Raw genomic sequence first — 14508 nt, forward strand, 5'->3', positions numbered from 1 at the left:
TGTAAAAAATGTACACATAAAAGACTCCCAACACTTGTGACAATTTTGCACCACTTTTCTTTGCACTTAGGGATAATAATTGAAACCTGAATGCTAGTTACTCAGTGTCTGCAGGTAATCTCTTTCAGCGGTTATCATTATCAGCATGGACCCGCACAGTATAGCCACAGCACATTTCAACCTTCCCACATTCACTCCAATACAGTTACTAAACAAATACAGACTGTATTTTGCAAGCGTACGTTCATTAATCAGTATGTGGAGGATAAAATTATTCTATAATTCCTTTTCTTCTGCCATTATGATAAATACTGATAAATAATTAGCTAAAATCAGATAAGTTGATTTTTGGAAAAGTCTGTAATAAGTAATATTGATGTTTGGCTGATCCGAAATATGTGTAAATATTTTAACACACATCTATTAAGACCCATGTAAGACCTTCATATTTCATACTGTTTTGTATTAGTAGTATTTTTTATTCTTGAACAATGCTATTTAATATGTGTGAGTTATGTTCTAGACAAGATTTCTAGACATGACTTTTTCAGTCAAATGTTTGAAAACATAGACAGCTAAACTAAAATTTAGTTGTAGATTTATACTGCGGTTATTGGAACATGTGGTTTTAAAAACTAACTATGCTTTGCCTGGCATAAAAACTCTTGGCTGAAAGGCTGCATGGCCATTTTCTTAAAATAACATTAATTGGAGCACAGAAACATGTGGTTAAGGACACTAATGTTGCCATGCATTTTTAAAGAGAACTAATCAACTCTTTTAACTCTTTTATAAGCTGTTAGAATCGACTGAGAAGAAACAGTGGAAATTTATCATAACAGATATCAGCTTCTTTCCTTTTGTAAAATGAAGATCACAAAATTCTTTGAAAAACTTTTTTATTTATATTTTTGCTACTTTTGAAATGCCTTTTTTTATGCATATATTTTATTGTTTTAACCAGACTGTCAATCTATGAAAATCTAAAATGACATTTCATATTTTTGTATTACATATTTATTATACATTTAAGACTGCAATCAACAAAACTAAACATAAACCAGTTAAATAATTATGTTAAAAATATTTATTTACATTTTTCTGCATTACAGTTATTTCAATCACACTGAACGACAAAGTTTTTTTTCAAAAGCCAGTGAAATTACTGCCTCCTTTGTCTTGCTAAGATTAAACAGACTGTAAAATTTAAATTCCTGTCAGATTATTTTAGATTGTGAGACAAAATTTGAGAAAGTGCATGAACAATCAAGGTAAATATCACCTTAATAATATTTGTATTGTTCATAATTTCCATTCAAGCTGTCAGATATGCAAAACTGTTGATTGTAAAAAGTGTTAGGACTACGAAATTAATCTAAGCAAGACAAAGGAGCCATTCATTTTATTCTAAAAATGTCATAATTTCCACCACTGCCAAACACAATACATCAATACTGTGTCAAACACAATACCTCAATTGAGATTTAATATAAATATTTAGGTGGTGGATTATTTGGTGAGTGAGTATACTGACAGACACTGTTAGAAGACAAATATGACTAAAAAATGTAAAAATATTTTGGGAATTTTATATCCATGAAATAGCTTCACTATTGACCAACATCATACATCAACTGTTCTGTTAAATCTTTGTATTTGCATTCAGTGGTATTGTATTAATGTGTATGAAATGTGTAACACATTGCGTTATTGCATATTGCTATTAATAATTCTCAAATAGTAGGAGAACTATCACTGCAAAAGCTTTGTCTTTTTTGATGTTATGTTGTTGTTTTAAATATGTTTAATGACAGCTATGTGAGCATGCTTCAACTCATTCACCGTCCCAATGTGGAGCGCTTGGAGCCTGCCAAGGCAGTTGCGAAACCACCTTACACCACAAACTCTCTGACAGGAATTTCCCATTGCCCCATTATCAGCATCAGACAAGCTGAGTGATCCCAATTACCTCTTGCCCAAATGCTAAGAGCAACTTTTTTTTTTTTTTCAGAGAGAAGAGTGAACGTTTATGAAAGGTTCCTTTGTGAACATGAAGTTTCCTTGTTCGCTGAGCACTGTATAAACAATCACAGCATATGGCTATAGTCTATAGGTTTTAATTAATAGATTCCTCATCCTCAACAAGAAGACAGGTAGGAAGATAACAGCACAGACGCGCAGGGATTGACTCCAGAGATAAAATGAGGCACTGTTGGATGCTTAACAGGCTTCCTCTCCACAAATCTATGCCTTCATTGTTGCACTGTAAAAAGCAAAAATGTTCCTTTATAAGATAATAACAGCAGGTTTTTCAAAACTATTGAGAAGCTTTTAAAGCTAGGCCTTTCAAAAATATTCTGTCTTTAATAATAATACACAATACTGTTCAAAAGTTTGGGGGTTGTAAGATTTTAAGTCTATTATGTTCACTAAGGCGGAACACAGTAAAATAGTAATTTTGTTAAATATTATTACAATTTAATAATTTTTCAGCTTTAATAATTTTCAGCAGAAAAAAAAAATCTTAATATCATTAGTGTTGAAAACAGCTTAATTTATAGCTATTTGATTAATAGAATACATAAAAGAACAGCTTTTGAAATAGAAATATTTAGTAACATTTTAAGTCTTTACTGTCACTTTTGATGAATGTAATGTATCCTTGCTGGATAAATTTATTAATTTCTTTAATTTTACATCTTACAGACGCAAAACTTTTAAACTGTAGTGTAAATTTAAATATAACTGAATTTTCTGAGATTTCTGTATTAAAGAAAATCTTGGTAACACTTCAGTATGGGGACCCACTCTTACTATTAACTAGCTGCTTATTAGCATGCTTATTATTAACAGTTTGGCTGTTTATAAAGCACATATTCTGCACCCAATACTTAAACTTAACAACTACCTTACTAACTATTAATAAGCAGGACATTCTGAGTTTATTGAGGCAAAAGTTGTAGTTAATGGTTTGTTAATAGCGAGAATTGGACCTTAAAATAAAGTGTGAACAAAATCTTAGCTATACTGGGAAGATTGCTCTTTACGGACACTAATAAAAGCATAAAACCTTTGTTCAAAATATGAAATATTATCTAAAGTAATACAGCCACCTTTCACAACATATCTGTATTTAAATGGGTCATCGGATGCTACATGCCCTTTTATAAGTAGTTTGATGGTTGTGTGTGTACACAACCATCCTATAATGAAAAAAATCCACCCAGTGTTTTTTTTAATCTACTAAAATCTTTACCCCTTTCTCAAATCGAGACAATCTCAGATGCCTGTCTTTGTGACATCACACAGACAGGCCCCTCCCACGACAGTTTGATTGACAGTAGCTTTTCAGCACAGACTGGACTGCTGTCTTACCTTAGACCCGCCCTGAGTGAGCTGTCATCAGTTCACCGTTGTTTCACCACCGGATGTAGACTAGAATGATTCCTAAGTGATTGAGGTGTTTTATTGTTGGATGTAATAATGAACATAGCAGTCATCAATTACTCCTGACATCTGAGTTGCTGAAGACGCAGTGGATTACTTTTGTTTTTGAAGAGAATGCTCCCCCGATCTACCTAAACAGTCTTTCTGAGATTGGCTCGGAAGAAAGGGGCGGGGTCAGCAGAGCTCATTAACATTTAAAGGAAAATGCTACAAAAAGACTTGCTCTAAAAAATCTGTTTTTGACAGGGTAAAAAAGGTGTTTTTTACACTACCATTGAGAAATTTTAACCAAACCATGTTACAGACTTTTCATTAAGATCCTAAAGAATCATATCAATTGTGGAAAGGATGACCCCTTTAATATGTATATAGACTATTTAAATTTTCTTTTCCATAAAACTGTTATGAAACAGCAAAAATTAGAAAAAAAAGTAAGAAATATGGCAAACCATTGTTTAGGCCAAACTAAAATGTAAATCAAGGAAATGATAACATTATAACTGATCTGATATCTTATAGTTAAGATATATTGTATCCCATGTGACAACTAGCACCAGCATTTTCTATAGTACACTATGTACGTATGTGAGACCATATGACCAAACCCTGAAGTGAGACACAGAAAGTCTTTCTCTAAGAGACCTGGACATTATACAAGACCATCGCAGTGGACGTTTGGATTGAGCCATAGTTCTCTACTATTGCTCCAAATTTCCTATTTGTCAGCATTTCCAAACAAGGCCACCTGTTGAGAGCAGCGCAGACAGAGAGACTCTCTCCCTGGGCGACGCTGAGTCCCTGTATATTATGTTTTGTGCATGCTTCAGATTTTTTCATGGCAACCCGAGTTACTCTAAACAGCTCTGTGCAGACCCAGCCCCACTGATACCAGTCGCCACCAAACACAACGGTTGTTATGGCAGTGGCCCGATCCTGTCTTGTTTCGGTCTATTTGGTGGAAGATTCGATGCGGTCAAAGAAAAATGGCCAAAACTGTCTAAGACTTTTTTTTTCATGGGATATTTTAAGGATCACATTATGCAATTTGTCTAAAAAACACTATTTTTGTTTATTATCGTTATTAGCATTATCATTTGTTCACCAAGTCCCCACCTGGCAACATAGCTTTTTTTTCTTTTTGTTTATCCCACTCTCTTTTTAATTTTTAACTTGTATTTGTGGTGTGGATTATAAATGAGCCTGACAAGTCTCTCCAAGCTTACGTTACAATGTGCAGAACTGTAAAGCTTTGGAATGAGCAAAGTACACAGACAGTGAGCAACGATTGATTTTCCTATAAATTGTGAGCGGGAGCTATTGCTCAGACAAGGAGGCTCCGGAAAGACACTGAAATCCTTGCGAGGAATGGGAACGACGCGTCTCATTCTTCTTATTCTAACACCAGTAACATATTTTTAATTTACATGAATTATGAATTTCCCAAGATGCCATCAATAGCATCTCAAACACACACTATTGACTAAAATCTAAACATTATATCATTAAATCTTTTTTATTTAAATAAAAATCTCTCACACAAACATTAATGTCACACTAATAACACATGTGAATTACCTGTGTAAACAAATAGATTTAAAGGTAAATTCAAGGTAAACTCACCATGTGCACAATGAACAGCCAATTCTTCCTCTGAACTTTGACCTTGGAAGTACCTTTTCATAACTTTTATAATGATAACAATACTACTAATAATAAATTATAATAGTAGTAGTATTAAAAAAAGTGACGAATTTTTAATTTTGATAGTTTAATGCTGCTCTGCTATTACCAGAGATTCACTTTAATGGCATTTGATTAATCCTGTTAAAAATATAAAAATAAAATAGAAATTAGGGATGTTTTGATGAAGTATTATTCAACATTACTATGATGTCAAATTTTAGAATGTGTAAAAAATTATTTATAGCAATATATACATATTAAAAATGAAAACATGCTACATTGTTTTAGAGCACAGTGTGATTTTACATGAGCAAATACAAATCATCTTATATTTATATAGTTATAATAGTTATACAACCACAATTTCAGCTGGCATTCATCTCCATTTTCATAATCTCTCCGACTCCAAAACTGCAAAGTAACACCTTGAGGAAAGACTCATGAAGATACATTATGAATCACACAGCAACATCATTAGGTTAATTACCCCACAAACGCACAGCGGCTGGGCATGTTCACTTCAGAATGGTGACTGCGAGACATGATGACACAGGCTGTTTTTGAAAGCGTCCTCATAATTGCCCTGACTCTGACATGCATCTGTCAATGACACACTGCTCACGTTCATGCCCTTCTGTCCGCAAAAACTGAGGGGGAAGGGGGTATTTTGGTACTTTGGGGTTGGACAGGTTGCCCCTTGGAGACTGTGGGAGGCCCGAACTGGAGCCATTGGTTTAGATTGGTATCGTGTTAATGGTTCCCCAGACTCCGAGACCCACACTGGAAAACCGTAAGAGGCTGAAGAATGCAGATCTCCCCAAATCAATGTCACAATTAGAGACAATTGCACATACAGATTTGAGTCAGACATCCAGACGCAATGAGCTTGTTGAAACGTAGCCCTTCTCATGCTGTCCCATCTAGCCTTAGTCATCGACAGTGTTTCATATATGCAGTTATGTTGTTTAACAACTCCATTTAGGCCACAGTATAAACTGTGAGAGATGTTCTACTTATAACATCCAGTGATACATTCATAATGTGGAATAGTCAGGCTCCAGTGTCCAGGAGCAGCCGTCAGTCATTCTCCCTGCTCAGCGCCACTGTGCTGGGCCGTTATGAAAAACATGTCAAGCATCTGTGATGAGGAGACAGGGATAGAACTAATAGCACTAATCAGAGAAAATCTGCCCCTATTATCTCAGCTCTGAGTGATAAGACAAGTGGAGGGGCTTTGGTTCCCCCCAACAGACTGATGGGAAAATGCAATGCTGAACTCGTCTGGATGATGGAGTAAACAAAATCGACAAAACCAGCATTCTGCTCAAAAATGATCACATTGTCAACATAAGACCTGTACTGTACTGTACCGTTTTTTTTTTTTACACTAATATAGATTTGTTGGTGTAATCTTATGTACTGTATTTAGATTGATTTAGTGATGTTTTATACCGTTTTTACAAAAGGTGATTTAGTCAAATTTCCTTAACTTTTGGGTACAAATTTGTTGACAAATTTGTTTTTAAAAGATCCTCTTATGCTTACAGAGGCTACATTTATTTGATCAAAAATAGTCCTCACAGGCCTCATCTTATGGAGCTCAAATAAAAATAGAGAATAGGAGCTGTTCTCATCAGCTGAGTCCTTTATTTTTTAACACTACATATGAAATTTTCTCACATATATCTGCTTATCTCTCATTATGAGAAAATGTCTGTTTTCCATCTTTTAGTTTAAAACAGATCACTTCGCAGACGTTAGGAAGCGTAATTTCAGTGCAAACTGATGGTCATGCAGTAGGCCTACCATACCTGAAGCAGAAAACTAATAAATACAGTAATATTCCCTCCGCTCTTACTTCATTACATAAATAATAAACAGTTAATGTTTGCTTAAATACATAGGACATGGAACAGTTTTGATGCTATATTATTGATTGTTTATGTTGCTAAGGGTGTTGCGCAGTGATACACAGAACCATTGGGTGAATTATTGTGAATAAAACAGCTGTTGACCAATCAGTATCAAGGACTGGAACTAACCTTTTTATAATGAAATTGAAAAAGGTGGTGAAGAAAAATGTAACTAGTGGCGATGAAAGCAGACTGCGGGATTGGCTCACGTCAGCCTCGTCTGGGTCCAAAGTTGCCTTGACGCACCAAGCCTAAGCTTGACACGTGACAGCCAATTAGCACGTCCGTTCTGCATTTTTCCCGTTCTGCATTTGAAATGCCTCTGGGGCATGCAAGTCAGATGGCCCGAATGACCAAAGTCCTTTTAAGACAAGTCATGTCAATCGGCGGCCATCTTTGAAATGCCTCTGGGGCATGCAAGTGCAACTCCTATATCTTTGAATGGGGAAACATCAAATTCTCCAAAACTTTTCACTAAGCTTACGATTAAATTACATCAACAAATCTGACAATAACTATGTCATAAATATTGTGACTTTTGCTCAGATAGCATTATAAAAAGCTTATTTTTCAGACTAGATCAGCCGGTCCTAAGATCACGTCTCAGAACGCTGACTGTTTCTATAGCAACCGGGACTTCTAACGGCAGCTGCAGTGATGCGCTGACTTTACCGATTAGTGATTGGCTCTTTTATTCAGAAGGCGGGGCTTCCTGCGATTGAGCGGCCATATTGAGCATTACATTTTTCCCCATTCAAAACTATACCAGTGACACGTCTTGGGTATTCTATAGTCTTTGGACTGACCGACGAGCTCATACCCATACACAACATTAATAATGAACAACATAAAAAAGCCAAAAAAAAAAAAAAACAAACAACAACCAACATCCAACCGACGGTAACAAACACACCACCAAAAAAAAACGTCACAATGTTTACTACCTGAAAAGGAGTCCTTTCCTGTGATGGCAAAGCTAAAAGTTTTCAGTGTCACATAATCCTTCAGAAATCATTCTAATATGCTGTTTTGCTGCTCAAGAAACATTTCTTATCATTACACTCAAATGTATTGTTTTTCAGTATGTCACTGAATCAGCTGATTTAGATAGTTTGTTTCAATTTAAAAACACTGATAAATTGATCAGAAGTGTTACTTAAGGCATTTTAAACGAAAGTTATATTATATTGTATATTATTATTTTTATATCACATTTCCCTGTCTCTTTTATCATCATGATAACATCATTAGTTTCTGAAGCACTATTTTTTTCAAGAGACTTTATGCTTTTAAATGACACTGACTTTTACAACCAGCGATCACCTACAGACATTAACTCAGCTCTTCCTTTGAAACAGTTGATTATAAGTTCCAGGTCACTCCAGACAGAAGTAGGAGTAACACAGGAGTGAGATGTAGACAGCCAGAAGGAGAAAAATCTGAAATCTGAAATGTTGCCTTGTCTGGTTCATAAAGTTCAATGTCAACAATCCAAATGGATTTCTCATTCTCCCATTGGTGATGGTATGTGGTGTGGTTTGACACGGTTTTGTGCAGACCCCATACACACAAACTCCCCCTTCGGCCCCTCAGCTAGCCACTGCACCATCACTCAATCCACTCCTTGTTATAGAGCTCTTAAATGTCAAAAATATCAGAGCCATTACAGCAATACCTCCATTTATGCTTGTTTTAAGAAAGTGATTTTCTGCTGGGTGATGATGGGGTGTCTGCCGTGTCATTTGGACGGAGAGTCACTCAGCTTCCCTCTGTCGATGCCTCTCAGCCCCTGCTGCGATGAAGCCTGTTGCTGTGTCTTGCATGAAAGATAAAGGGATGAAAATAAAATATATTCGACCACATAACTGTCAAACTCATTATTTGCACACCTTTTAACTTCGGCATACCATTGCCATCTGGCCGCATTTCCTCAACATACTGGAGCAGATTTTTCAGTCGCAGAGTTGAATGTGAGATCACAGTCAGGTGAGAATATACTGAGGTTGTGGCTCATATAATGGTCTAGCTTATATTAATTTTAGGGATACAGAGTAATGTTTTAGTAGGAAAAGGCCATCGAGCCACACAAAAATTTGATGTAAGAACAATTTTCACTCAAAAATTGCTAGTAAAGTTCACAAACAGATACAAAGAAACAGTGATAACACATTGAATTAAACATTAAATTCTGAATTAGATTTTTTTTTTAAACGTACTCCAATAATCTCCAATAAACTTTGATCACTTTTTTACTTTTTTTTACAGCTCCTTTTTATTTTTATTTTATTAAGCAGAAATGTTTTTTTTTAAATCGTTATTTTTACATGCATTTTTATTTCCCAACTGCATTTATGCTTTAAAAAAAAAAAAAAACGGCAGATACTCTAACTGCTAATAATACCACTTGGAGGGAAAAAAAAGAAAATTTGAGGACATTATTTTTCCACTGTGGGACAGGTTTACTATCTCATGCTGGCAGAATATTTTCCTGAAAAAAACTTTCCAGGCTCTGGGAGTGAAAACAACCCCTTTTCTTTAGTGAGTGCTACTGGCCTCAGCCTGATATTCATCAGTGGGGATAACCTCTGACCTCTGGAATCATGTGATGCTGAGTGCTGGGCATCATGATGAAGCCAGACAGTCTGACTGTGTGGCAGCATGTTTTCCTCGTTTACATGCCCTCATCTTTTCCCTCTCTATCTCCCCTCAACGCCTGCTTCCTCCCCCATCCTGTGGTTAGGCTCAACAATATCACTATGTGTTTGCTTAGTAAATATTCTTTCACACCACACTCTCTTAAAAGACTATATATATCATACAGAGTTGGGTGGACTTGGATAATACTATTTTTCGCCATGTGAAACTGCTATTCTATTCTAGCACTGTTCCTTAACTCTCATGGGCAAGTCTTTCAAATTTAAGGCAGCCAACTCCAAAGCATTTAGTTTAAAAAAATGTAATCAATATCATATAAGCAAGATTTCTGTACTTCTAAATAATCACCATGACTTTTTTTTTTAACAACAGTTCAGTGCACATTAGGTTAATATTGGTAACTTACATTTTGGGTAGTGCTACTGGCTACTTTTTGCTCCACCAAAGAAAACAGATCAAAACAAAACCGAAGCAGAGCATGTCAGTGCTATGAATCGGTTGAATCAGTGATTCAATAACTCACTCATAAAGAGTGAATGAAATGCGTTTTGACTCACTCATAAAGTCACTTGCCCCCACCTACTGGCGTAGCTTGTGTAGCAAGCTATTGACAAGCTTGTAACATTATAAAATGTTATACTGCCAAATTTCTTGAACACATCAACCTCTTTGATCATATTCCGAATTAGGAAACAATTACAATGCAGTCAAAGATTAATTATGAGAAACAAAAATAATTAGTTTACCTCCCGAGTCTTTTGCTTCTTTGTCAAGAGAAAGACTCGTCACCAAAGACTGACTAGAATTTTTTTCAGAGTTGCAATTTTCTATAAGTTGTCCATCGACTGTGCTTTACTGCACTGTAAGAAAAGTTCATCATACCTCCTTTTGCAAATACCAGTAATCTCTAAATCCTGACAAGACTTAATTTTTTTGTGCCACTTTTGTTGCACCAGATCCATTGTTATGTCCATTCTGAATAACAACTGCGGTTGCGATACTGTTAATTGTATTATGTAGCACACATTGAACAAACTCTGATCCATTCCACATATATTAGTCATATTACAGTACTGAGAGCTGGGCTGTTTGGAGTAGAGCGTGAGACAACATGTTTGGCTGTCGAGCCCTGTTGTGTATAGGAGTGCTGGTGTAATTAGTGCTTGGTGATATAATAGTACACAGTCACACCCCCAGCTCCTCACAAAGCCTTTCAGAGTGAGAACAAGCGGAGCATTGGCAATATGACATTGAGGTCTCAGCTTGGCCAAAGAGCTTGGACACCCCATGACAGCTCACCATTAACCAACGGCTCAAATGAACCCACAAGTGGCTCCCAGCTGTAGCGGCGCCTAAAAAGAGGTGCTGTGCTTAACTTGCTTCAGCCCACTTGCTTGTTGGAGAACATGTGTGAGGTACGAGGGAACAGGTTTGTCTTTGATGAGAGAGTTTGTTTTTGGTTCTCAGTGAGCAGAGAGGTGCGTAGTCTGGCTGCTGACGTAGCCTGTGTTACAGCCGAGACCGTGTGGGGGGTACAGATCGCCAGGCAGCTGGGAGCTCCAGTGCTGGGACGACTGCCTGTGGATTACGCTCTCTGTGGACATGTCTAGATACTGTGTCTTTATTTCCAATGGCCAACCCGCTGGACAAGAGGCCTGTACTGTGTGTGCTCTCCGAAATGAATGCTGCTCTGTTAGAACTTTTCCAAAGCCGTGCCAACTGTCCTCTGCCTGTCTGATGTCTGTAAAGCTGACCTAAAACACGTAGTTTAATGTACCAATTAGGGGCATGATGACATTTTGAAAATGGATTTGGTAAAAGAGATGCAACAGTTTTTTCTAAGTATATAAACATCATCGCATAATTCAGTTTGGTTTATATAAATGTTCCTACGTTATGACCTATATGGGGGCGGCATTATTCATGGACATGCTTCTTCAAGTACCTAAAACTTCATTTTTCAAGACTATGTTTCTTTGACAAACAATAATTTGCTTTACACCTACAGAAAGGTCTGCAGGGCTGGGAATCGTTACATATAATACAATTCAATTTGATTTTGATTCATAAACTCCCAAATTGATTCCAGCTTGGTTCTATTTTAATTCTTTTGGGTAAATTTCATTGCTTAGATAGCCTATCGTAAAAAATATACTGTGCAATGTTAGAAAAGGCTCATTTGAAGTAGCACTGCGTGTTTCTGGAAAAAAAAAAAAAAGTCATAAGAGTCATTTGATACGAATCAGAATACTCAGGTCACGCTGTATGTTTTTGATTCACTAAAAAGAACTAGTTCATAAGAATCATTCATTCTTTGGGGAGGAAATCTGGCTACAATTGTCACTGTATGTTTTTTGTTCATTAAAAAGAACCGACTTGAGTTGGACAACTGCTCGTGATGTCCTGCATAGTTTGGAGAACGGGTGGTTGCGCTGTATGCTTTCTTCAGTAAAAATAACCAGCTCATAAGAGTCTTTTGTTCCGCATAAGAGGAAACACGCAATTTAGAATCTTAAAAATTCATTCAAATGAAGATTGTGCGATCAATCAGAAAATTTATATTTTCCCCAGAACTAGGCCTAACTAAAAGCATGTATAATCTGTTCCCAAACATGAATCACACCAATATAACCAGTTATAATAAAATAACACCCGTCTTAGTGCCGTTGAAGATCACATAAGGAAAGTCCAGGCTTTTTAAGGCCCACAACCTGATTAAGTCCATAAAGTGGGCCCATGGTTGGAGTCAGACAAAATAAGTGTCAAGAGCGTGCTGCTAATTATGCCTTGACTATTACCTGGACTGACAGCAAGAGAATGGGTGGAGAAGGGGTGGGTCCGGAACATTCAGTCAAGCAGAAAGTTCCCAAACGCTGAGGCTAACATAGGTCAAGTGATTTGGCGCCTCGGGTGTATTAAAGCTATTTACAAGAGGCAGAGGGATTTATGGTGCTTTTGCACAGTCTGTTCTTTTATATGACCTGGCACTAGGTGGTCATGCTTTCTGACCTACTCAATCATTATTTCGACCCAATAAAAATCTTTCTTTTCATATGTATTTAGACTGTGTTTTAGAAGCTAGAAGTGTTCTACGAGAGAATCGCTGCTCTGCAGGCACTGTAATCTCAGTCAGACTGTCTTCTGCCATAATGACCCTATAAATAACACAAGAGAACAAATATGTTTTTGTATATTTAAAGCTGACATTCAGTAAGGGTCAACAAGTTATTGAAAAATAAACAAAAAAGTGTTATGATCCGAAATGATAAAGACATTTTTTAAAGTTCTGCATTAATCAAATAAGTACATTTGTGACACTGGTCATGGTGACATGATCATTAGTTTTTATACAAACTTGTGGAGTTCATGCAACTCGAATGCTGCATTAAAACAAAAGAGAGACAACCCAAATACTAAGAAATTCAGATTTTTTAAACTCTGTTTTAATGCTTATAATATAACGTCATAAAAAAGGAGAAAAAAAAAGCTAAATTAATGCATTTTTTACTAGTCATCTTTTGGACCTCACTGACGATGCATCATACTGTATATTTATATTGCAACAAATCTAATTGAATGGAATGGGAGCTACTGATTGCAAAGTCAGGTAATCTATGAACTCATTTTTGCAGCTTGCTTATACTGCCATCTAGTGCACATAAATGATAAGACGGAAAGAACCTGTGTAGAAACAAATTTGCTACTGAGAATGAGTTTTGTGTGTTCTTTTAGTTAATCATAGTATATTTTACTGTAGATTATTTCCATAAACAATAGGCTGTCAATAGCCACAGCAGTTATGTTAAAAATGATATTGTTTTAATATACAGGTGCATCTCAATAAATTAGAATGTCGTGGAAAAGTCCATTTATTTCAGTAATTCAATTCAAATTGTGAAACTCGTGTATTAAATAAATTCAATGCACACAGACTGAAGTAGTTTAAGTCTGTATCCAAGCATGTTAACGGAAAGTTGAGTGGAAGGAAAAAGTGTGGAAGAAAAAGATGCACAACCAACAGAGAGAAATGCAGCCTTATGAGGATTGTCAAGCAAAATCGATTCAAGAATTTGAGTGAACTTCACAAGGAATGGACTGAGGCTGGGGTCAAGGCATCGAGAGCCACCACTCAAGTAATTTGGCTGCAGTTGTCGTATTCCTCTTGTTAAGCCTCTCCTGAACCACAAGACAACCAATGGGCTAAGGAAAAGAAGAACTGGACTGTTGCCCATTTGTCCAAAGTCCTCTTTTCAGATGAAAGCAAGTTTTGTGTTTCATCTGGAAACCAAGGTCCTAGAGTCTGGAGGAAGGGTGGAGAAGCTCATAGCCCAAGTTACTTGAAGTCCAGTGTTAAGTTTCCACAGTCTGTGATGATTTGGGTGCAATGTCATCTGCTGGTGTCGGTCCATTGTGTTTTTTGAAAACCAAAGTCACTGCACCCGTTTACCAAGAAATTTTTGGAGCACTTCATTCTTCCTTCTTCTGACCAGCTTTTTGAAGATGCTGATTTCATTTTCCAGCAGGATTTGGCACCTGCCCACACTGCCAAAAGCACCAAAAGTTGGTTAAATGACCATGGTGTTGGTATGCTTGACTGGCCAGCAAACTCACCAGACCTGAACCCCACTGAGAATCTATGAGGTATTGTCAAAAGGAAAAGAGCCCTAAAAATGCAGTTGAGCTGAAGGCCACTGTCAAAGAAACCTGGGCTTCCATACCACCTCAGCAGTGCCACAAACTGATCACCTCCATGCCATGCCGAATTGAGGCAGTAATTAAAGCAAAAGGATGCCCATACCAAGTATTGAGT

This window comes from Cyprinus carpio, chromosome A23 (assembly GCF_018340385.1).
Source record: "Cyprinus carpio isolate SPL01 chromosome A23, ASM1834038v1, whole genome shotgun sequence".
Lineage (NCBI taxonomy): Eukaryota > Metazoa > Chordata > Actinopteri > Cypriniformes > Cyprinidae > Cyprinus > Cyprinus carpio.